Source organism: Alnus glutinosa, chromosome 11 (genome assembly GCF_958979055.1).
Source record: "Alnus glutinosa chromosome 11, dhAlnGlut1.1, whole genome shotgun sequence".
In the NCBI taxonomy this organism is placed as follows: domain Eukaryota; kingdom Viridiplantae; phylum Streptophyta; class Magnoliopsida; order Fagales; family Betulaceae; genus Alnus; species Alnus glutinosa.
In genome coordinates this window covers 20,257,585-20,281,215 of record NC_084896.1, presented here as the reverse complement: position 1 = coordinate 20,281,215, position 23,631 = coordinate 20,257,585, and the positions used below count along the sequence as shown (strand labels likewise).

Below are 23,631 nucleotides of genomic sequence, written 5' to 3'. Positions count from 1 at the left end.
GTCCCTCTAAAAATGAAGTGGCTTTTAAAATCACCATTAAGCTTGTGATTGATCAAAATTGAATTTTGATCACATGGTGATTTTAAAAGCCACATCATTTTTAGAGGGACACAAGAGGGACATGGGTATGACGTTTAGAATTACTCTGCGTTGACCTATCCGGACACCACCGCTTAGGAAATTGTTCATGGCTTATTTTAGGGTTTCCAGAACCTGTTTAAAGGGGCTTCTAGGCAATGTTTCATCAAGAATTCTTGTAGAGAATTCCATTGTGCTAAGAGAAGGTTTATTAGGGATAAACGTTTATATGTATCTTTCTTAGAGTTTTTGTTTGTTATTGTTGTAACCGTTCAACCGTTGAAGTCTAATTGGAGAGGATCTCCAGTTAAGAGATCAATAGAAGAACCCTCCAGACGGATCTGGGAGAGAGGCAGGCAAGTAGGCGCTTGTTAGAATTTAAGAGAATGACTACTACAAATGGTTGTGAGTACAAACTTTTTGTAATTAGCTATTTCTTTTGATAATTGATTTCCTAGGTTTGGCTGTCCCGAAGTGATTTTTCTATTTGAAGCAAAATGTTTTTACTTCGTAACCAAATATCTGTGTTAATTCTTTTTACTGCTTTACATATTTGGTTGAGGTTACTTAGGAGTCTACTTAGGAGTCTAAATTTATTTTCAAGACCAAAAAAGGCCAACTACAATGGAATAGACTTGGCAATTTACCTACTGATTGTGTTTCTATTTGTATTGTTTTTTTTTTTTTTTTTTAGGGTTTTATGGTTACGGAGCTCACCTGCTTAATTTGATTTTTTTCTGTTTTCCTTGTCCCTCTATTTAAAAAGAAAAAAAAAAAAGAAAAAAAAAAGAAAGAAAGAAGATTTGGCAATTTACGTGGACATTTCAATATGAACTGCTTTGAGAAAAGCTTGGCGTGTTTGTTGGTTCGGAAAAAACGGAGACTTGCTTGTCAGTCGTCAAATTAAAGAGGAACTGATTGCTTTACCTTGCATTGAATTCGAGAGAGGAAATTTAAGGTGTGTTTGTTAAACTTTTTGGGGATTTTTTTTTTTTTTTTTTTCATAGTAAGAAGTAACTGATGTGATAGAAAGTAGAACGAAGCTTTTGATTTTTTGTTTCTATAAAAAGGTGAATTTTTTTGTTTTGTAGTGAATTTTTTTTTTTAACTTAATATTAATAAAAAGTGAAAAAAATTAAAATGCTTTAAAGTTGACTTTTTAAGAAAAATTTGGGGATGAGGGAAGGGGATTACCAAATAAGCCCATAGTATCTATCACATCCCAACTTGCTTCTACATAATTGTGCCACCAAGCCACCACTCAGCTTCTTCGCCGACATGATCTTGAGGACGCTAGGTAATTGCTGGTCAATGAGCCTCTTGAGCCGCAATTTCAAAACCGGTTTGGCAGCATCAGCCCGAACTATTGGATCCCTTGGTGCTTGAGAATCAATATGAATAGGTTGGATCTTCATTGGAAAAGGAATGGTAAATTTGACAAAAAAATAAAAAAAAATAAAAAATAAAAAATAAATAAAAATTAAGCAAATTATTTTGGTTTTAAAGAAATGAGAGGTATTATGGGAAGGTCGTCAGAAAAGTGATTACGTGCATGACACATGACTAACTTTTCATCCAAAGAGATGGCCGACTCTAACAGAAATAGCTTAAATGTAACAAAATAATAGTTTAATGTATTAAAATATCACATATGGGAGTTCTTGAGATTAAATGAAATATAATCCCTATTTAATTATAAATTATGAATCATTATCCTGTGACTAATTGACATATATTCACTAAGGAATATGTTGGTGTCTGTTTGTATCCTGTTGTGACGTTGTCTCAAAAGCGCGTGAAAATTCAACCTTTTTTTTTTTTTTTTTTTTTTTTTTTTTAAGTTTGAAAATTCACATTCGTTGCATTGGTTTTCAACAACCACGAAGACTTTTAATCCTTTTAAATGTGGTAGTCTATAAGTAATCCTAGAGTATATATGGAATCTCAAAATTGTCCCATGTAAACTACGTTTCTTTTTAGTGCAATATGAAATTAATATTGGCACCTTTTTTTTTTTTTTTTTTTTTTTTTTTCTTTTTAAGTTGATGTATCTAATTGTATATATAAGGCTACACCATTTAAAAAAGTGAAGAGAATCCTATTTCAATTTGAAGTGGCCTAAAAAAGAAAGATTTGCTATCTGTAATGATTTGTGTAAGAAATCACATTTTTATCTCACAATTATTTCAAAATGCTGATATGGCAATCCCAACTAACCATTTAATTAGTCCTTATCAAAAATATATATATATATATATATATATATATATATATATTTCTCACATGGAGTGGGACCCATGTAAGTGGGACCTACCACATGGATCTACCTCATGTAAGTAGAGTTGTGTAATTGTTATGTATGGTTGTTGTGCAAGAATCACCTCTCTAATATATAACAGTTCTCTTGTGACAAATAAGGTCCGAATCTCTAAATTTCATAATTATACATAATCTACGTGTTCAAACCTGCTTATTTAATCTCTTTTTAGCTTTTCTTGTTACAATCTGCAATTTCTTCTCATCAGTCCAAACCTCCCCTCATGGTTTTCTACGTGTTCAAAATCAAGCACCTCCCATTTCCAAAGTCCCTAAGCCTCTTTTATGTCTTAATGATCACCGGTTTGTTCTCAGTACCAAGCCCATTTACCAGTACTGCTGCTATACCCTTCAACATAACCAGTTTCATCTTTGGTGACTCCCGTATAAGATATGAGAGAGCTTTCCCTGACGAACAACTCATCCAACTCACCGGAAATAAGGACAATTCAGTGTCTGAAGTAGTCCTATGCACGTGTGGGACAAGGCATCCGGAAAGCTCACAGATTTCACTACCAATTTTTTGTTTGTAATTGATTCTCAAAATAGAACTAGTTATGGAGATGGGCTTGCATTCTTCCTAGCACCTCCTAATGGTTCAACAATTCCTGATGTCTCACTAGGTGGCGCTATGGGTCTCACCAAATATAACGAGACATTCAACTTGACACACAACGCTTTGGTCGCGGTGGAGTTTGACATCTTTTCAAACACAGGGGATGCGCCTGGCGTACATGTAGGTATTGATATAAACTCCAAGCTATCGGTTGCTAATGTCCCATGGTTCAGGGATAGTATTTCTATTGAGGAAGGGAAAATTAATGAAGCTCGGATTAATTATAATTCTAGTTCTCATAATTTGAGTATTCTCTTCACTGGTCTCATAAACAATGCTACTGTATGGCAGTCTCTTTCTTATAATATTGATTTGAGAGATCACCTACCTGAATGGGTAATTTTGGGATTCTCAGCCGTAACAAGAAGTTCTACTGTAATGCATACCATTCGCACATGGGATTTTAGTTCAACTTTGGAAGATATTGTAACCAAACCAAGGAAAAACAACAGGTTGGGATTAGCCAATGGTTTGGGTGTTGGCGGGTCTTTTTTGGTTGGTGGGTTTGCTTGAATTCTGTTTTGCTTGTGGAAGAGGAATAAAAGTTATACAGCAGAGGATCTTGCCTTTGATAGGTGCATGGATGACGAATTTCAAAGAGAAACAAGACCAAACAGGTTCTCATTTAAAGAATTGGCTCATGCCACCAATAATTTCAATGATTAAAAGAAGCTAGGCCAGGGAAGTTTTGGTGGGGTTTATAAAGGATTTTTACAGGACTTAAACTCCTTTGTTGCTGTTAAGAGGGTGTCAAAAGGGTCTAAACAGGGGATAAAAGAGTATGCATAAGAAGTTAAAATTATAAGTCGATTAAGACATAGGAATTTGGTGTAACTCATTGGCTAATGCCACGAAAGAGGAGAGCTCTTACTCGTCTATGAGTTCATGCCCAATAGAAGCTTAGACACATCTTTTTACACGAGAAAGCTTATTGATATGGGCAATGAGGTACAAGGTTGCTCAAGGACTGGTGTCGGCCTTGCTTTACTTGCATGAAGAATGGGAGCAATGCGTTGTGCATAGGGATATAAAATCAAGCAATATTATGCTTGATTCAAACTTTAATGCTAAACTTAGAGATTCTGGGCTAGCTAGGTTTGTGGACCACCGGAAAGGGTCACAAACCACTGTTTTGACAAGCACTATGGGTTATATGGCTCCTGAATGTGTCACAACTGGGAAGGCTAGTAAGGAGTCAGATGTCTATAGTTTCGAAATTGTCGCTCTGGAAATTTTTTGCGGAAGAAAACCAATCAAGCACAACGCCCCTAAAGATCAAGTAGTCATGGTGGAGTGGGTTTGGGAGCTCTATAGAATAGGAAAGGTACTTGAAGCAGTTGACCCATGGCTTGGCGGAGATTTTGATGAGCAGCAAATGGAGTGCTTGATGATTGTTGGGCTTTCGTGCGCTCACCCCGATCGCGACCTTAGGCCTTCAATAAGACAAATAATTTATGTTCTCAATTTTGAGACTCCATTGCCTGTTCTCTCATCAAATATGCTAAGGCTAGAACATCTTGCTCCAGTAGTGAATAAACATGCAATGTCACTTTCTGTATTCAGTGCTGCTACTAATTATGAGGGAGGACAAAATCAATTTTCAGGCAATAGTTACACCAATTCCATTGTGTTCACTTCATCCTCTACAGCTTCTCAATTTTCATTGCTTTTGCGTACGTGTTAAATTGGTAAAAGGTACACTTAATTTGGGATTCTTATTGATTGTTTAGGTGTTCAATTTTCTCCTACATTATCACTTATGTGCTTTATTTTATATTTTGTGTACATGATATACATGTATTTTTGGCTTTCAAAATGAAATATGACTTTTTGTACAACCCCAGAAAAGGATAAAAAAAATATATGATTTTGCTTGGAATTGAAGGCTAATAATGGTATTAATAGCCCCACAAATTTCTTCAAGAGCCCCATATAACAATGGCTCTGTAACTATGTACTGAAAAATATATTTGATTTAAAATGGAAAATGCACCAAAAATAACAAGAACAATCCAATCCATACAACCCAAAATCAGATCAAGCTAACGTCATGGGAAAAGCCCGATGGCCATGTTTATAATCAATAAATTGATGGATGGATGAGTTATCATTATACAAAAACCAAATGAAAACAGAGCAAAACTATAATTTATTTTGGAGGCTCAGGATTTTTTCTGTCACGGATGAAAAATTATTCCTCGGCAATTACATTTTTTATTATTATTATTAATTCTATTCAAAAAGCATATAAGAACCGAAAGAAAACATAACCGAATGGAAAAATAAAGACAAATAGTGGAATAATAAAATAAGAACACAAAAAATTTTACATTATTCGGTGGTTTAGTCTATGACCTACATCCTGAAGATAAAGTCCAAAAGATTATAATACAAAATGCTATATTTTTAGAGCTTAGGGATGAAATATAATCCTAATCAAATCTCTTAATTTAAAGTGATTTAATATCATCAAATTTCTAAATTCAAGGTAATCTAATCTTTATCAAACAATACAATTCTCATCAAACCCCTAACTTCAGGGTAATCCAAATATACTTTAACAAGAAGCACATGCTACTAAAGAAAAGACATGATTCTCACATGCTTATGAACACATGCATGTCACTTTTAAAAACTAGATTGAAGAAAAATTCTTTGAACCTAATTTATTGGAAATTTTTGTCTCCATCTGGGCTTTAAAAATAATATCTAAACGGACAAAAATTTCCTACAAACCGATTTGTATGAAATTATATATTATCTACATATAAAAATGACATGTATCATTTAAACATGTAAGAAGCACATGTTTTTTTTTTTATTATTAATGCTATTAAAAAAGTATGAAAAAATCACATGCTATTAAAAGAACATGTATTTCTCACATGTTAATGGACACATGTCCTAACTAAACCTCAATTAGATCAAAGTTGTCTTGTTATTATTCTAGGATTTTAAGTTTGTGTTATATTCTTACCTTTGCAGCTTGCCACAATAGATTTTAGATCTAAATTGGACTATAATAGTTTTTTTATATCAGAATTTGCACTCTCTTATATCCTCTAGCTAGTGAAACTCATGTGTAAAGAGATACTTGTATTGTTTGTCCATTTGCTTAGAAAGCTGCTTTCCAAGTCAATTACAAACTAATATATCTCATCTCAATCATAAACAATTTGCTCAATAAATTCCATAATCATAAACAATCAAGATTCCTCAACATCTATTTATCTACACAATTACAAACCAATGTATCACAACTCAATCATAAACAATTTCCTCAACAAATTCCATAATCATAAATAATCAAGATTCCTCAACATCTATTTATCTACACAATTACAAACCAATGTATCACAACTCAATCATAAACAATTTCCTCAACAAATTCCATAATCATAAATACAACCAATCATTATCAATATCAACTTATCATTACAATTCCCAATCCAATAACTCACAATTCAATTACATGTATCTTCACCAACAAATTCTATAATCATAAATGCAACCAAATGTAATCAAATGCAACAATACGTAAATCTAAGTTCCTAGGATTCCTCAGTGAGTAGAATACTCACCTTGGCTGCATTGGACTCATGACTCCAACATCCCTCCGTGTTCTGGTTACTTGAACTCTAGATTGGGGTTCACGTTGAAGTCTCTCATCATGACACGTGCCTGCAAATATTTATGGCATTAGACTATGCTATTGGACTCATGCTCTATGACACACAAACTACCCGCGTGCTTACACATTGCATTACTCGCTTCTAAAGCTAGCTAGGTGCCTTAAGCTATTATTAGGTTTACCGTTGGTTCTTGATTCCTATTGTATCTTGTTTATTAACATAAAATGTATTTACTTATTTTACTAGCTTACTTATTATTGTTGCCTCATTATCATTGTTAATCCATAAATGACTAGTTGTTTATTTACTAAGTTAATAAGGTATATCGTACTCATATACATGTATATACATATTTATATATACAACATAAGTTGAGTTTAAACCTAGCTTAATAGTACATTCAACTATTCCAAATGGATTCAAAACCTAATTAGGTATTCCCAAAATATTGCTAATTTATTAATTGTTCTTTAATACCATAAGGCTATTTTGGGACATATCACAATCTTATGACTCTTTCACCTTAAATCATCTCACTTATCGCTTTACTATATTATTAGGTCGTAGGACCTTAATGAAGCAATTGGTTAATAACTACATCGGGCTAGGTATAATTTCATGCACTAATGTATTCTATTTGCTTGTTTATCATTATTACCCATTATCTTGATCTTAATTGAACCCTTATACATATATTGATTCACCTTTTCCATTGACACAAAAGGAATCTAAACATATTAACTTCAACATCAAAACATCAAGTCTCTTCTATTAACCACCTAAGCAAGCAAATCACCCATTCTAAAATCAAACATTTAAACACCAACAATCCATAACGATTCACCACAACAAAAACTACATACCCATCAATATCAACAATAATATCCTTAAACCAATGGTCTTACAAATAGGCCAACATCAATACCAAATTTACAAATCCAAAACCACTAAAATCATCTAACCACATACCTACAAATCCAACTCCCAATTTATGATTCAACCAAAATACACTCATCAAGGCCCTAAAATTGTATTCTAACTTACCACATTCGGCCAACCATTTTGGAAGCTTACCAAAACTAAACTCAAGCAATGTCCTAACCATACCCAATTTTCAGCCACCCAAAATCAATCCAAAGACCCATTCGGTCAACAACAAATCCAAAATTTCTCAACTAAATTAACCCATAAAAATACACCCATCAACAATCCTTTCAGTTCTGCCCAAAAATCCTAACCAAAACTCATCAATCGAAACCCAAAATAACCTAAACAAGAGATAATCCAACCCAAGAGAACCCATCCGGTTCAACCAAAAATAACAGGAAATATCTTCACAAAATCAGAAACAAGGGGAAGAGGAACTCATCGACAGGGCCAGAATTCGGTGCTCAGCCGCTGCCTCCACACTCCGACGGTGGCCCAGCCACCACAGCCCCAAAATCGCTCCACCACCGGCCAAGAGCTGCTCTCCACACTCTCGGGTTTCTCTCTTTCTCGGGCTGCTGGTGTGTGGGTGACCAAAGGAAGAAGAGAAGAGAAAGGGGGAGAGAAGAGAGGTGCTGTCGGGTGGGGGAGAGAGAGGAAGAAAGAGAGAAGAAGAGAAGAAAGTGCGAGAAAGGAGGAGAGGAGAGCGTCGGTGCTGCCGTGGCGGAAGAAGAAGAGAAGAGAGAAAGAGAGGGGTTCGAGCGAGGGGAGAAACCGAGAGGGGGGGGGGGGGCGTGGGTTTGCTGCGGATCTGAGAGAAGAGGGAAGGAAGAAGAAGGAAAAGAAAGGGAGAGAGGATGGGGAGATCGTGCGGTCCACCGAGAGAAAAAGGGAAGAAAAGAGAAAGAAAAAGGAAAGAGAAAAGGGAAGAGAGAGGAGATAAGTGGGACACGTGGCAAACTGCTAGTGGGTGGGAAGGGATAATGAAATGTCCACTATCCAATCATGTAATGCCACATGGCCAGGATTAAATTTTCTTTTATTTCAAACCCCGAACTTATATGAATTGCGGTGGGATCCCATTTTATTAAAATCTTATCATTTAGTAATTAACATTTAGTCCCTCATATATTTAAGCTTACACTTAAATCAATGAAATTAATTATTTATTTAAATAGGACCTACTGTCATAGTTATTCATCTAACTCCGTTGTACTTTATTTTCATAACATAAATATTATTACCTAAAATCTAATTATTAGTCTCATCTACTTAATAAATATAATTTATTAAATGCTAAACTCTTTTATTTATTTTCTTGGTCTTTACAACCAGCCAATGAGTTGCACCAAATTCCTATGTCTCAATCGACTAATGATTTTAACTTCTGATGCATACTCTTTTATCCCTTGTTTAGACTCTTTTGACACCCTCTTAACAGCAACGAAAGAGTTTGAGTCCCTTAAAAATCCTCTATAAACCCCACCAAATCCACCCTGGCCTAGCTTCTCTTCCTCATTGAAATTGTTGGTGGCATGTAGGGCTGGGCAGGACCCGCAGTAACCCGACCCGAACCGCAGACCCGAACCGCCCCGCCCCGACCCGCATTTGCCCCGCATAAGTTATAAGCGGATCCCGGTTTCCTGTTCAGCAAACCGCACGGTGCGGTGCGGTTTGCGGGTCCGGATTAGCGAAAAATCCGGGGACCCGCCCCGCCCCGCCCCGCACCGTAGGAAAAAAAAAAAACAAAAAACAAAAAACCCTAAAACTAAAGTAAACCTAGCGCCACCCCCTCCTGTCCTGACTCCTGTATTCTCTTCTAGTCTTCTTCACTTCTTCACTCTTCAGACTTCACTCTTCACTGACGCCGGCGCTTCCTCTTCCCCTCTTCGGCCCTTCCACCCGTCTTCGGCCCTTCGCCTCTCCCACTGCCAAGCTTAAGTCTACCCCTAATCCATCTACGCCGATCTTCATTTCTTGGTATTTTGGAGTATTTTTTTAATTGTCTTTGCTTTTATATTTCAGTTTATAAAAGTAAATTTAAGGTTTGAATTTATTGTAGCCTACAACTGCACGGCCAAGGGCTCCAAGTCTCCGACCGGCGACCGCAACTCAAGGTACCTTCTAACTTCTAAGTTCTAAATGGGTTTAGTTCAAAGGGGTATGGGTTTTTTTGTTTGATATGTTTTAAGATCTCTGGGGTTTTCTTAGATTAAACTTCTTTGGTGGCCAGAAGAACAAAGAAAATGTTTGTTCTTTCATAAACTTCTTTGGTGGCCAGAAGAACAAAGAAAATGTTTCTTTGATTATTTCATAAACCCGACTTCCAAATTGAAGTACTGACTTCGTAATATGGCTCTTTTGCTTTTTATTATTATTATTATGTAAGTTTGATGCTTTTAATTTGATCAGCCACGTACCAACTGCACAAAGTCATGTTCTACAAGATATTCTCTGCATTTGTTGACTGGAGTCTCTTTAAAGGGATTTGAAGTTTGTGTAAAATTTTGTTATGACATTTCTTGAGCTATTTTCTCGGGAGATTCTGAACTTAAGATCAGCTAGCTCGTACGTTTATTGGATGCATGGACTAAAAACAACTTAATAATATCTTATAACAAACAAAAGATTTTTTTCAATTTTTTTTTGTTTCCAAGCAAATAAAAGCTAGAAGATAACAAGTTGATAGATATATATTCTGATTGAATTGGTTTTTTAATTTTGACAAAACCCATTGTTGTTCTTTGTCATATTTGGAAAGCTTGTGTTAGGAATGCAATCAGACATGGCCATCCTATTTCTGAGGTTCAGATTCTCAAGAAGATTGTTTGGGAAGTTAGATGAAGGATTTCTGGTGCTGGAAAATTCAATAAAAGTTATAAAACTAAGGAAAACATTTGTATTTGTCAGGCTTGGAACCTAGACCTCTCTGTTTTGGTCTAGTTGTTTTTGTTTTTGTTGTAGGTGGTTCCAGCTTGTTTGCTGGTTTGTTGTGTTTAAAATCAAGACTTGAACCTGTTTTGTTTGGTATACGTACATTTTTCTTGTGTTATTTATTATCAATAAATTCCTCTCTTGTGCTCTTGTTTAGCTTGCTGTTTTTAATCAATAATTATGTTTAGCTTGCTGTTTTTAATCTCTTAAATAAGATTATAAAAGTTCAGCTTAATTATGTTTAGCTTGCTATTGATTATGTTTTTTTTTTTCCCACTTAATGTAGAGTTGTAGACTCAAGTCATGGATGATAATTCAACTCCTCGTCATAATACTATTGGTTCTAGTTCTGCGTCATCTGCACCTAGTCTTTTGGACAGTACCATGCCTCCCATGTTGAATGATAATGTTGACTGTGCTGGGGTTGGGGTTGGATCTATAGGAACTTCTGGCTCTCAAAATCCTAGTTCAGCTGTCCCACACAAACCTAAGAAATCTGAGCAAACATCAAAGGTTTGGGAACATTTTACTAGGTTAGAGGAGAGTGATCCCAAGGATCCTAAATCACAATGTAATTATTGTAAGACATTGTTTAGTTGTCACCCTAGAAGCCACGGTACCTCATCCATGTTACAACATATCAAGAGAAGTTGTAAAAAATTTCCTGGTAGATTTGATAAGTCCCAAACAAAGTTGAGTTTTGAGGCTAAGAGGGAAGGACAAGGGGTAGTGGGCGAAGGGACATGTGGTAATCTTGTTTTTACCAAGTATAATGCTACAAAAATAAGAGAGTCAATTTCACAGATGATTATTATGGATGAGTTACCATTTAGATTTGTGGAAGGTGAAGGGTTTCAAAACTTCATGAAGACAGTGGAACCTAGGTATTCAATTCCTTCCCGTTATACTATGATGAGAGATTGTGTTAGGCTTTATATGTTGGAGAAGGAAAAATTGAGGGCAATGTTCTTGACATCCGATATTCGGGTTTGTCTTACCACTGATAGTTGGACTTCGGTACAGAACCTGAATTACATGTGCATCACTGCTCATTTTATTGATAGTAATTGGAATTTGCACAAAAGAATTTTGAACTTTTGTTTACTTCATAACCACAAAGGTGAGACCATTGGACAAAAGATTGAGTCGTGTATGCTTGAGTGGGGTATTAATAGCATTTTCACTATCACAGTTGACAATGCTTCTTCTAATGATACCGCTTTGGAATACTTGAGGAAGAGAACGGCTCATAAGACTGGTGCCATATTGGAGAATCAATTTATGCATGTGAGGTGTTGTGCACATATTTTAAATCTGATTGTGTCTGATGGTTTGAAAGAGGTTGATGAGTCCATTGTGAAGGTTAGAAGTGCAGTGAAGTATGTGAAGTCTTCTCCCCAAAGATTTGAGAACTTCAAATATTGTATGGAAAGGGAAAAAATTGCTTTCAAGGGTTTATTGTGTCTTGATGTTCCAACTAGATGGAACTCCACCTTTAAGATGTTAGAAGGTGCTGAAAAATGTCAGAGTGCTTTTGATCTTTTGGAAGAGTATGATGGGAATTATGTGCTTTCGTTGACTGAGGAAAAGAATGCTAAAAAAGGTTTGGGACCTCCTAATTATGATGACTGGGATCGTATTAGGACTTTTCTCAAGTTTCTCAAACTTTATTATGATGCCACATTGCGACTTTCAGGGTCATTGTATGTGACTTCTAATATGTATTGGCAAGAAATTTGTGGCATTCAAATGCATATACAATTGTATCGTGATAGTGGTGATTATGTGTTGAGTTCTATGGCAGAGAGAATGATGATGAAGTATAATAAGTATTGGGGGGATTTAGATAAGGTGAATGTGTTTATGTTTGTTGCTGTCATACTTGATCCACGAACCAAATTGGGGTCATTGGAATTTTGGTTCAAGGATGTTCTTAATGAGGAGCAATGTACTAATATGGTGAAAAAATTGAAGCACTACCTTCAAAAATTATATGATCACTTCGATGCTGGAGGGACTTCATCTCAAGTTGAACATGGTAGTGATTATGCATGCCCTCAAGGTTCCTCAATGATAGAAGAAACTGATAACCTTTCACTTCACTTCATGAACAAGTTTCATAATTACCTAACTTCAAAAAGTGATGTTCATAACAAATCGGAGATAGATCGGTATTTGATGGAAGATGTTGAAAAACCAAATGTGAATTTTGATATTTTAAATTGGTGGAAGGTGAACTCATCCAAATTCCCAGTACTTGCCAAAATAGCACGAATTGTGTTGGCCATTCCCATTACTACAGTTGCTTCAGAGTCGGCGTTTAGCACTGGAGGGCGTGTATTGGATCCTTTTCGAAGTTCATTGGCCCCCAAAACAGTTGAAGCATTGGTATGTGCACAAAATTGGCTAAGATCAAAACCCTTGAGCAATGGCAATGGTTGTGACACAGAGATGATTGAAGATCCTGAAAGTTATAAGCTCGATTCAGGTAAGATTTATGTTATTCAGTATTCACTTCTTAATTTATTTTGATATTTAATATGTACAAATTGAAAAATTCTAATTATCAGTTTCAATTGAGAATGTAATTCTTTTTCTTTTTCTTTTTTCATTCTTTGTAGAAATAACTTCGAAGAAAATCAATATGTTGCTTGAGGAGGATAAGTGACGTGAAGATTGAAGATTGAAGATTGAAGTTGCCTTTTTTTATTTTGCTATTATCGTTTACTTTATTTTTAATGTAACTTAAGTTTTATGTGTTAATGTGTGCTACTAGCCTACTAGTTTGATTTGTTTGTGTTTTACAATTTTACTGCTGAATTTGTAACTTAAGGTTAATGTGTTGCTTGTTTGGGTGGGAGGTAGGTTGCTTTTGCTTGTTATGTTTATATTTGTGTATGTTTTAATTAGGATTTAGTTTGATAGATGCTGAAGATTTAATGTTGTTTATGTTTGTGTATGTTTTAATTAGGATTTAGTTTGATAGATGCTGAAGATTTAATGTTGTTTATGTTTGTGTATGTTTTAATTAGGATTTAGTTTGATAGATGTTGAAGATTTAATGTTGTTTATATTTGTGTATGTTTTAATTAGGATTTAGTTTGATAGATGCTGAAATTGCAACATATTTTAAATCATTGTGTGGATGCTTAAGATTTTGTTAGAATTATTGATTTGTTGATTATATTATTAACTTTGAATGTTGATTTTTATATTTACTTAAAAAAAAAAAAAAAAAACAAAATCCTGTATACTTGCTGAATAGTGACTAGTGAGTGCTGATTTTGAATTGTTGATTTGTTAAAAAAAAATGTTTAATTATTGAAATGGGCTTTTAAACTTTTAATTTATTTTACACTTTACATGGTTAATCAGGTTTTTATATAAAAAAGGATAATGTTTTTTTTTTTTGTTTTATAACAGCAAAACCAATATTTATTCAGTTTTACAGTTTTAAAATTTAATAAAAAATTTACGAAATTGCCCCTACTTAATCCAACCCGCCCCGCCCCGCAAACCCGCGCCCCCCGCCCCGCGAGCACCCCGCCCCGAGCAGATCCGCCCCGCACGGATATCATCACTCGTTGATGTTTGCGGGGCTTCTTTACCCAACCCGCATGTGCGCGGGGCGGGGCCAAAAAGGGCGGAAACCCGCCCCGACCCGCCCCGTGCACACCCCTAGTGGCATGAGCCAATTCTTGAAATGAGAATCTCTTTGGTCCTGTTCCCATTTGGAATTCGTCATCCATGCAACTATCAAGGGCAAGATCCTCTTCGGTGTGACTCCTAGTCCTCTTCCACATGCAAAATAGAATTAAAGCCAACCCACCAAACAAAAACGATCCACCAACACCCAACCCCACGGCTAATCCAAGCTTGTTTTTGCTTCCGTTGGGGGCCGGAGTCGGACTCGGACTGCCTGCTACTGTTGGTTCGGTTACATTATCTTCCAAAGTTGAAGTAAAATTCCATGTGTAGATGGTATGCATTGCAGGAGAAGCTCCTGTTGCGGCTGAGAATCCAAAAGTTACCCATTCAGGCAGGTAATCTCTTAAATCAACTTGATAAGAAAGAGACTGCTCTTCCTTAGAATTGTTTATAAAACCAGTGAGAAGAAGACTCAAATTATGAGAAGTAGAATTATAAGTAATCCGAGCTTCATTGATTAGCCCTTGAGTAATAGAAGTATTACTCCACCACCTCTCCCATGACACATTAGCAACAGATTTCATGGAGTTTATATCAATACCTAGATGTACGCCGGGCCATCCTTGCGGATCCCATCGTTTGTTTGGATAGATGTCAAACTCCACAGCGACAAAAGGATTGTCGGTTGAGTCTAGCACCTGGTTATCGTTAGTGAGACCCAGAGAGCTACCAATTGTGACATTATTAGGAACTGTTGAACCAGTGGCGGGAGGCGCTAGGAAGAACGCAAGCCCATCTCCATAATTAGTACTATTTTGCGAGTCAATGGCAAAAGAAAAATGGGTAGTGAAATCTGTGAGGTTTCCAGATGCCTTGTCCCACAGGTGCATGGGACTGACATACGTGGCTCGACCAAAAGACCCCGTAATGACCTTGTTGTTGGTGAGTTGGATGACTTGGCCTTGAGCAAAAGCTCTGTCATATTTTATGCGGGAGTCTCCAGAAGTGAAATTGGTGAAGTTGAAGGATATAGCACTGGCAACTGGCCGGGCTTTGTACTGAGAAGAAATGGGTGATCGTTAAGAGATAAAAGAGGCTTAGGGACTTCGGAAAAAGGAAATGATCGATTTTGAAGTTGTAAGAAGCCATGGTTGGAGCTTGAAATTGCAGGTTGTAATGAAAAAAGCTAAAATATATAGAGTGGAAGTTCTCACTGTACTCTAAAAGAAAGTCTTCTAAGACAAAAGTCTCTTTAGCTCTCCCGCGGGCGGCTGGTCAGCTAAATAACATTTTTCAAAAGCTCATATCTTCGAAGATAATTACCATTGAACTGATTAGATGATAAGAATAGCCAAAACATTGAATTGATTAGTTGAAATGTACAGGTCTGAATAGGGACACCCAATAGGCTGAAACGGTCAAGTCAGAAAAAGGGAGTTCTCACTTCTCCGATGTCGTCCGTCCGGGCTAAATTTATTCGGGGAAAAAAAAAAAAAAAAAAAACAAAGACAAAACAAAATAGCTAATAATGAACATTTTGTTAACCTACTGGAGATGCTCTGAGATCTCAGTGAACAAAAAGAAAAACGAAACAGAACACAGTTCAAAGATTTTGGAAAACACTTTTAGTATGAATTATGAATCTGTTTTGGTTGCTTAATCAGAACAGTAAAGACACCATGTATTTATAACACGGAGGATTTAAGGTTTTGTACAAAGGAATACAAATAATGCAGAGATGAAATAGGTACATAGAAAAGGACTTTACAAGTAAAAAGAAATAGGAAAATGATAAAAAAAAAAAAAAAAACAACAACAATTACATAATTTCTACACAACCATCACTCACATGGATGGGCCCATGTTATGGTAGGCTCCATCTGAGTGATTATTGTATACATCAATAATTTTTTATTATTATTCAAATAAAAAAATTCACTACAAAACAAAACTTTTTCACCTTTCTATAAAACAATTCTAAACTTTTTTGTACTTTAATTTATATCATATAAATCACTTTTTACTACTATTTAAACAAATATTCCACAATTACAACTATTTACCAAACAAGATGTGTAATTGTTGTTTTTTTATCAATACCTAAAGAAATAAAGCAAAGCAATGAAAGTGAGATGACATCTAACTTGGCTGTCAAAGGGGGCTAAGATAGACTGTTGTGTTTGATAAAAATAAAAGAAATCAAGAAAGATGGAATATAACTTCACTTTCTTTAAGAAATTATTTGTTTCCAATAAAAATAGTATACAAAGAGTTACAGCAAATATTTCTTCCGATACAATTGAGCTCATAAATCTTTTGTTGTTTAATTGCATTTTGCACAATCGTACGAAGTGCAAAAATAGAGAATACAAAAAAACAGACTTGGAAGCTTAAATTCCAAGCTGCAAGGAGTCCACTATATATTGAGTTTTGAGAGCTTTACAGAATCTGCTTTAATAGGGAAGTTACAAGGTAATCGTTCCTATACGTCTAACATGTGTAATACAAGGAAAGAAATACAACAGGAGAAAATAGAAAAGAAGAACAGAATTAGGCAACATATAGCCGTTAGTCATATAAGGCAGTATATGACCGTTTGGGGAATACTGTCGCAGTGAATCACAAGTACGTGATTGTAGGATCGTGATACTTGGGATCGATGTAATCGTGTATATTCTGAGTAATCACAGGGATGCTGCTTTCTGGACGTGTAAGGTATGTATGGTTTGCGGATGCGTGGCCTTCAAGAGTTTGATTTGCGGAATCGTCTGTGGATCCTTGGGCAGCAAGGTCTTCTGTCTTAACAGCCCCCCGCAAGCTGATGGGGGTGCAACAATCATCAGCTTGTCACGCAGGAAGAGAAACCGGGCAGAGGTGAGCCCCTTTGTAAATATGTCTGCACGTTGGTCATGAGTGGAAATGTAGCTAATGGTAAGATCTTTATGCAACACCTTCTCCCGAATGAAATGGTAGTCCACTTCAACATGTTTGGTTCGGGCATGATAGATGGGGTTTGAGGCCTAGGCAATGGCACCCATGTTGTCACACCAGGTGCGTGGAGGAGCTAGAAGAGGAACTTGGAGTTCTCGGAATAGCATCCGGAGCCAGTAGAGTTCGGCAGTGGTCACGGCTAAGGAACGGTATTCTGCTTCTGTGCTGGAACGTGAGACCACGGGCTGCTTCTTGGCATGCCAGGAAATCAAGCTGGAGCCAAGAAAAACGCCATAGCCATCGGTGGACCTGCGATCAGAGGGGTCCCCCGCCCAGTCCGAGTCGCAGTAGGCGTGTAGACTGAGGGATCCTTTGGTGAAGAGTAGTCCAAAATCGGGGGTGCCTTTCAAGTAGCGGAGCACCCGTTTGGCTGCACTGAGGTGAGCAGTCGTGGGGCAATGGAGAAACTGGCAAAGCTGGTTGACAGTGAAAGAAATGTCAGGCCGGGTGAGTGTGCAAAATTGAAGAGCACCAATGACATGCCGATATAATGTGGGGTCTGGAAGGGGATCGCCATCAGAGGCTGTGAGTTGATAATTGCTTAAAAGTACATATTTTTTCTATTAAAATAAGCATTATCATATTATGTTTTATTCTAATTCTTGCATTTTATATTTAATTGTGGAATATTGTTTAATTATTAAAGTTGAGCTTAAATTGGTATTAATGCAATGAATTGTTATTTTGTAGAAGACCAAAAGAAAAGACGATAAATAAAAGAAGGAAAAGAAGAAAGGAAATCAAAGAAATAAAAGATGGAAAGAAAGAATGAATGTCATACCTGGCAGCACCTATTCATTCCATAACAAGAGACACATGCATATTTTTATTTTTTAAATGGCGCGCATCTCCTTCCATACTTGGAGAACCGAATAGAAGATAGATTTCTTTCCAAAAGAGAATGCAGTATCAAAGATATTATTTCCTTTCCACACTTAGGTTGCGGTGCAATTAACGCAAGAAATTCAAATTCTTTCCAGATTAGAAGCACCGAAAAAAAAACCTAGCAAGCTCTATAAATACCATGTTTTGCTCTAGCAAAGAAAAAAAAAGAAGAGAAGAGCAAAGGAGCACAGAAGAGCATAGCGGCGCAGAGTTTGAATTTTTATTTTCTTTGTTTTTAATTTATGTTTAGTACTTTGATTATGGAATTTATTTTCATAAACATGAATGGCTAAACCTCTAGCTAGGGCTAGAGGTGAAGCCTAGTATTTTTATTATGTGTTCTTGAGACTATATTATTTGTTTTTCATAGATGAATGATTAAATTTTGGGGATGATTTTTATTTGAGAGTAATTTAATGGGACAAGTTTATTTTGATTCCTTATGATTTTTGTTTATATCAAATGCTTACTTTGTTTGATTTGATATGATTCGAAAATATATGGAATGCTTAATTTATTGTTTCATGTTTTTGAAATCAAATTCTCAATCAACCATGTTTGATCTATTTTATATTTTTTTTTTATGTCTCATGAATACATAATAAAATACTAGGTGGATCCTTGAAACCCTAGTCTTTTCCAATATTATCTTCCAAATCAAATTTATTTATTTTAGTTTCGTAGTTTACTTTTTAATTTAAATTATATTTATCTGCTCCACTTTCGAGTGGAAACCAAAAGCAAAATTCCTATTTTTTTATTTTTTTTTTCTTTCCTGCATAATAATAAAAATTATTCTCTCGTGTCTAATCATTCCTTGTGGATTGACCTCGGACTTACCGTGATTTATTACTTGCGAAAACCTACACTTGGGTTTACACCCTTTGTGGTCCAACATGAGTCTCTTTCCGGAAGTGCATGGGGCTGAGTAAGGCTTAGCTCCATCCATGTGGACACGACGAAGGAGGTCCACAATATACTTGGATTGACTGAGATGCAAATGTTGAGGATCGCGGTGTACATGAATGCCTAAAAAATAAGATAGATTACCAAGATCCTTGAGATTGAATTCGGCCTGCAAACTTGAGATCAAATTGTTAATAACAGGCAGATTATTGTCTGTGACAATAATGTCGTCAACATACACAAGTAGGAAAATATGAAGGGAAGAGGTATGAAGAAAAAATAAGGACGTGTCCACCTTAGAGCTAACAAAACCTCGGTCGAGAAGAGCTTCGGATAGGCGATGGAACCAGGCCCTTGGTGCTTGCTTGAGGCCATAGAGGGACTTACCGAGCTTGCACACATGGTTGGGGTAGCGAGGATGAACAAAACCTTGTGGTTGTTCCATAAACACCTCCTCAGTGAGTACTCCATGGAGGAAAGCATTGGAGACATCAAGCTGTTTGAGAGGCCAGTTGAAATTGAGGGCAAGTGCTAGGAGTAGCCGAACTGTGGCAGGTTTGATTACCGGGCTGAAATTTTCATGATAGTCGATGCCGTCACGCTGTTGAAAGCCCTTTGCAACGAGCCGGGCCTTGTATCGATCAATAGTTCCATCGGCTTTTTGTTTGAGTTTGAAGACCCATTTGTTCTTGATGATGTTGCGGTGAGAAGGTCTCGGGCAAAGGGTCCAAGTGTGGTTGTCCAACAAGGCCTGGAATTCTGATTCCATAGCTGCACGCTAGTGAGGGTTAGAAGCAGCTTGATTGTAAGTGGTTGGTTCGGGAGGTAGAGTGGTAGCAAGGAAAAGTTTTAAGGGGTGTTTAGTAGCATTGTAGAGTTTAAAATCAGGGAAGGATTTGGGCTTAAGGTTGCCTGTTTGAGATCGAGTGACACGGTGGGTTAAGGGGACTGTAGATGAACTTATTTGAGGATAAGAGACCTGTTGGTGGTTAGGGACAATGACAACAGGTTCATTATCAGGGGATAGGGAGTCCTGTGGGGGATTCGGCAAATGTGATGCTGGTAGGTCTGCAGTGTTCGTGTTGACTGGTAGATCAGGCATAGGGAGGTCTGTTGCAGGAATGGCTGTATTGGTAGAAGGAGAGGCTGGCCTTGGTTGAGAAGAGGTGGTGTTGTCCTCATTAGCGTCCACATTGTCTAAATGGAGTGTGTCAGGCGCAGTAGTAGGGGACACAATTCCTGCAGCATTAGTATAAGTGACAGAAGTGTTTTGTGTGTGCGTAGTGGGCAGAGAGTTAAGAGAATAAAAATGTGAGGGTAGCAGACCAAAACTGTTGGCAGGGGAGATTTCCTGAGCAGAAGGCTGTGCAGTAGTGGCCCTTTTTTGAGCAGGGAAGAGGTTCTCATCAAAGACAACATTTCGTGAGAGATAGACACGGGAAGTAGTAGGGTCCATGCATCGATAACCTTTATGGTTTGAACTGTACCCTAGAAAAATGCATTGTTTACTTCGAAATTCAAGCTTGTGTTTGTTATATGGGCGAAGAAGGGGGTAGCAGGCACAGCCGAAGACCCTTAAGTCAGAATATGATGGTTCGGCCTTAAAAAGTTTAGTGTATGGTGCAACATTATGCAGGGTTTGTGAGGGCATGCGGTTGATGAGATACACCGCCGTGAGACAAGCTTCGACCCAATATTTGGGTGGTAAATGGGATTGAGCAAGGAGAGCTAGACCTGTCTCAATGACATGTCTATGCTTCCTTTCAGCAATCCCATTTTGTTGGGATGTGTGAGGGCATGTGATTCTATGATGAATGCCATGTGTTGTCAAAAATTGTTTAAAAGGATGTGAGGTGTATTCTCCACCTCCATCAGTTTGGAGTTGCTTAATTTTGCAAGATAAAAGGTTTTCAATTAAACATTTAAATTTGATAAAACACTCAAGCATGTCCGATTTATTTTTAAGGGGAAATAACCAAGAGTATCGTGAAAAATCATCAATGAAAATAGCATAGTATTTGCATCCACTTATTGAAAAAATAGGGGAGGTCCAAATATCACTATGAACAAGCTCTAAAGGGGCATGAGTAACAGTTTGTGATTTGGGAAAGGGTAGTTGTCGACTCTTAGCAAGTTGACAATCTATACAAACTGAGTCAGTCTTAGAGGATGCTATAGGAAGCTGATTTGAACTCATTATTTGCTGAAAAATTCGGTTGTGTGGATGTCCAAGTCTTTTATGCCAAGTAGAGGATGAAGTCTTTGCTCCCAAGAAGGCAGTAAGCCTATGAAGCTTATTTTTTGAAAAAATTTTCAGGTTGACAGGATAAAGGCCACCCACACTAGGCCCTTGTAGGAGAATCTCCCCGGTTAGGTTGTCCTTCACAAGAAAATAAGAATCGGTTAGTTTAAAGAAACAACAATTATCCTTGCAGAATTTTTGAATGGATAACAGATTTGCAGAGGCTTGAGGACAACAAAGAACATTTTTAAGATGTAAAAGAGCATTTGGGGTATTAAAAGAAGTAGAACCAGTGTGTGTAATAGAGAGCCCACCACCATTACCAACTGTGACAACCTCGGTTCCATTGTATGGTTGGTTGATGGAGAGATTTTCCAAGTTTGTCGTGATATGGTTGTTGGCTCCACTGTCGGCCAGCCAGTCTTCTTCCTCAGTGATGGCATTGGAGTGAGAGACCATGGCATCTAGCTCACTTGGAGGGTGCCGCCCTTGGTAGGCATAGTCCATTCGATGGAAACAATCTAATGCCTGATGATTTCTTTTCCCACATATTTGACAAGGAGGTCGGTTAGAGTCATTTGGGGTGAAAGAACCAGAATTGGACTTACCTTGGGAAGATGAGTTCCCTGGAATGAATTTTTTCTGAGAGGAGAACTGAGTTGAGAACCGGGTCTGGTTCTGTTTTGAGTTGGAGTACCGGGGCTGACTTTGCTTATGAGTGGGGTTGAATCGTGGCCTGTGAGGACTATTACTTGTCTTCTGTGCATGCAGCGCAAAGGAAGTATTTTCAGTATCAGCACTTTGATTGTTGAGTAGCTGTTCATGACTTATCAGCAGCGTCTGGAAGTCTTCCAAGGTTATGGATTCATCCTTTGTCATCAAGGCAAAGGATGTGATAAATGCATTGTACCGTGGATTCAATCCACCAATTATGTAGGATATAAGGTCCTCATCGGACACTGGCTTTCCAACCATAGCCAGGTGATCCGCCAAGGTCTTGGCAGCATGAACATAGTCAGAGCAAGATTTATTACCTTGACGTAATCCTTGAAGTTGGCGCTTTAGCTCCTGGATCCGAGTTTTAGACGGAGCAGCAAAACGATTTGCTAAGGCACACCATACTTGTCGGGAGGTTTCCAGTCCATAGACGGTGGAGAGGACTTTTTCAGAGAGTGTTGCAATGAACCAACTGAGAAGGTATTGATCCTTCTTTTCCCATAGAGTGAAAGCAGGATTCAGTTTTGCAGGGGAGTCCTTGGTTGGACCTGTGATGAATTTTGGAGGGCATGGCTTGGAGCCATCAACAATGCCCATCAAAATCATTGGTGCGAAGGATAGGTCGAAACTGAAAGGCCCAAGCCATATAGTTGTGCTCATCCAGTTGAAGTTTGGGAGCAATGTGAGATTGAATGTTTGTTATGGGGAGAGATGTGATGTTCTCTGTCATTGGAGGTGGAGAGTTGGGGTTATTGAGTGGTGATGCGGAAGTATTAGCAGTGTTGGATGATTCTGCCATTTGAAAAAAAAAAAAGGGAAACGACGAAGGTAGTTTGGTGTGAACCGTTTGAGGCTCTGATACCATGCAAAAACAGAGAATACGAAAAAACAGACTTGGAAGCTTAAATTCCAAGCTGCAAGGAGTCCACTATATATTGAGTTTTGAGAGCTTTACAGAATCTGCTTTAATAGGGAAGTTACAAGGTAATCGTTCCTATACGTCTAACATGTGTAATACAAGGAAAGAAATACAACAGGAGAAAATAGAAAAGAAGAACAGAATTAGGCAACATATAGTCGTTAGTCATATAAGGCAGTATATGACCGTTTGGGGAATACTGTCGCAGTGAATCACAAGTACGTGATTGTAGGATCGTGATACTCGGGATCGATGTAATCGTGTATATTCTGAGTAATCACAGGGATGCTGATTTCTGGACGTGTAAGGTATGTATGGTTTGCAGATGCGTGGCCTTCAAGAGTTTGATTTGCGGAATCGTCTGTGGATCCTTGGGCAGCAAGGTCTTCTGTCTTAACACGAAGATTAAATTCGAATACCTTTAGATTTAGTATTTTAGTAAGAGATAGCTAAAAACTCAAAATTTAAAGTCCATAAGATATTAGAAAAAGAGAATAGAAGATAAAAGAAAATTATTCTGTATTTTTTAATAACTGGCCGGACTGTAGTTGCTTATATGATGGTTGGAGCCCTCAAAAAAAATTATATGGAGTGGGCCTCTCACAGCATAGTTCTTCAAATAAAGAAGTTTATAAATTTTCTAAGCCCAAACTTACAAGCTCTTTAGTTAACCACCAAATATTTTCAATAATAATAATAATTCAGGATGACTAGTCTTAATCAAAAAGAAAGAAAAAAAAAAAAAAAGTGGATGACTAGTCTTCGTCATCACAATAATAGTAGACGTAAGGCCCATTAAGTGCATGTGATCCATGCAGAC

At 37.3% G+C, this 23,631-nt stretch overlaps 1 pseudogene; it reads left to right on the top strand.

Annotated features, from left to right (window-relative positions):
• Positions 1 to 2,863: 2,863 nt before the first annotated feature.
• Positions 2,864 to 13,171, top strand: LOC133881203 (uncharacterized; annotated as a pseudogene).
• The last annotated feature ends 10,460 nt before the right edge of the window (positions 13,172 to 23,631 follow it).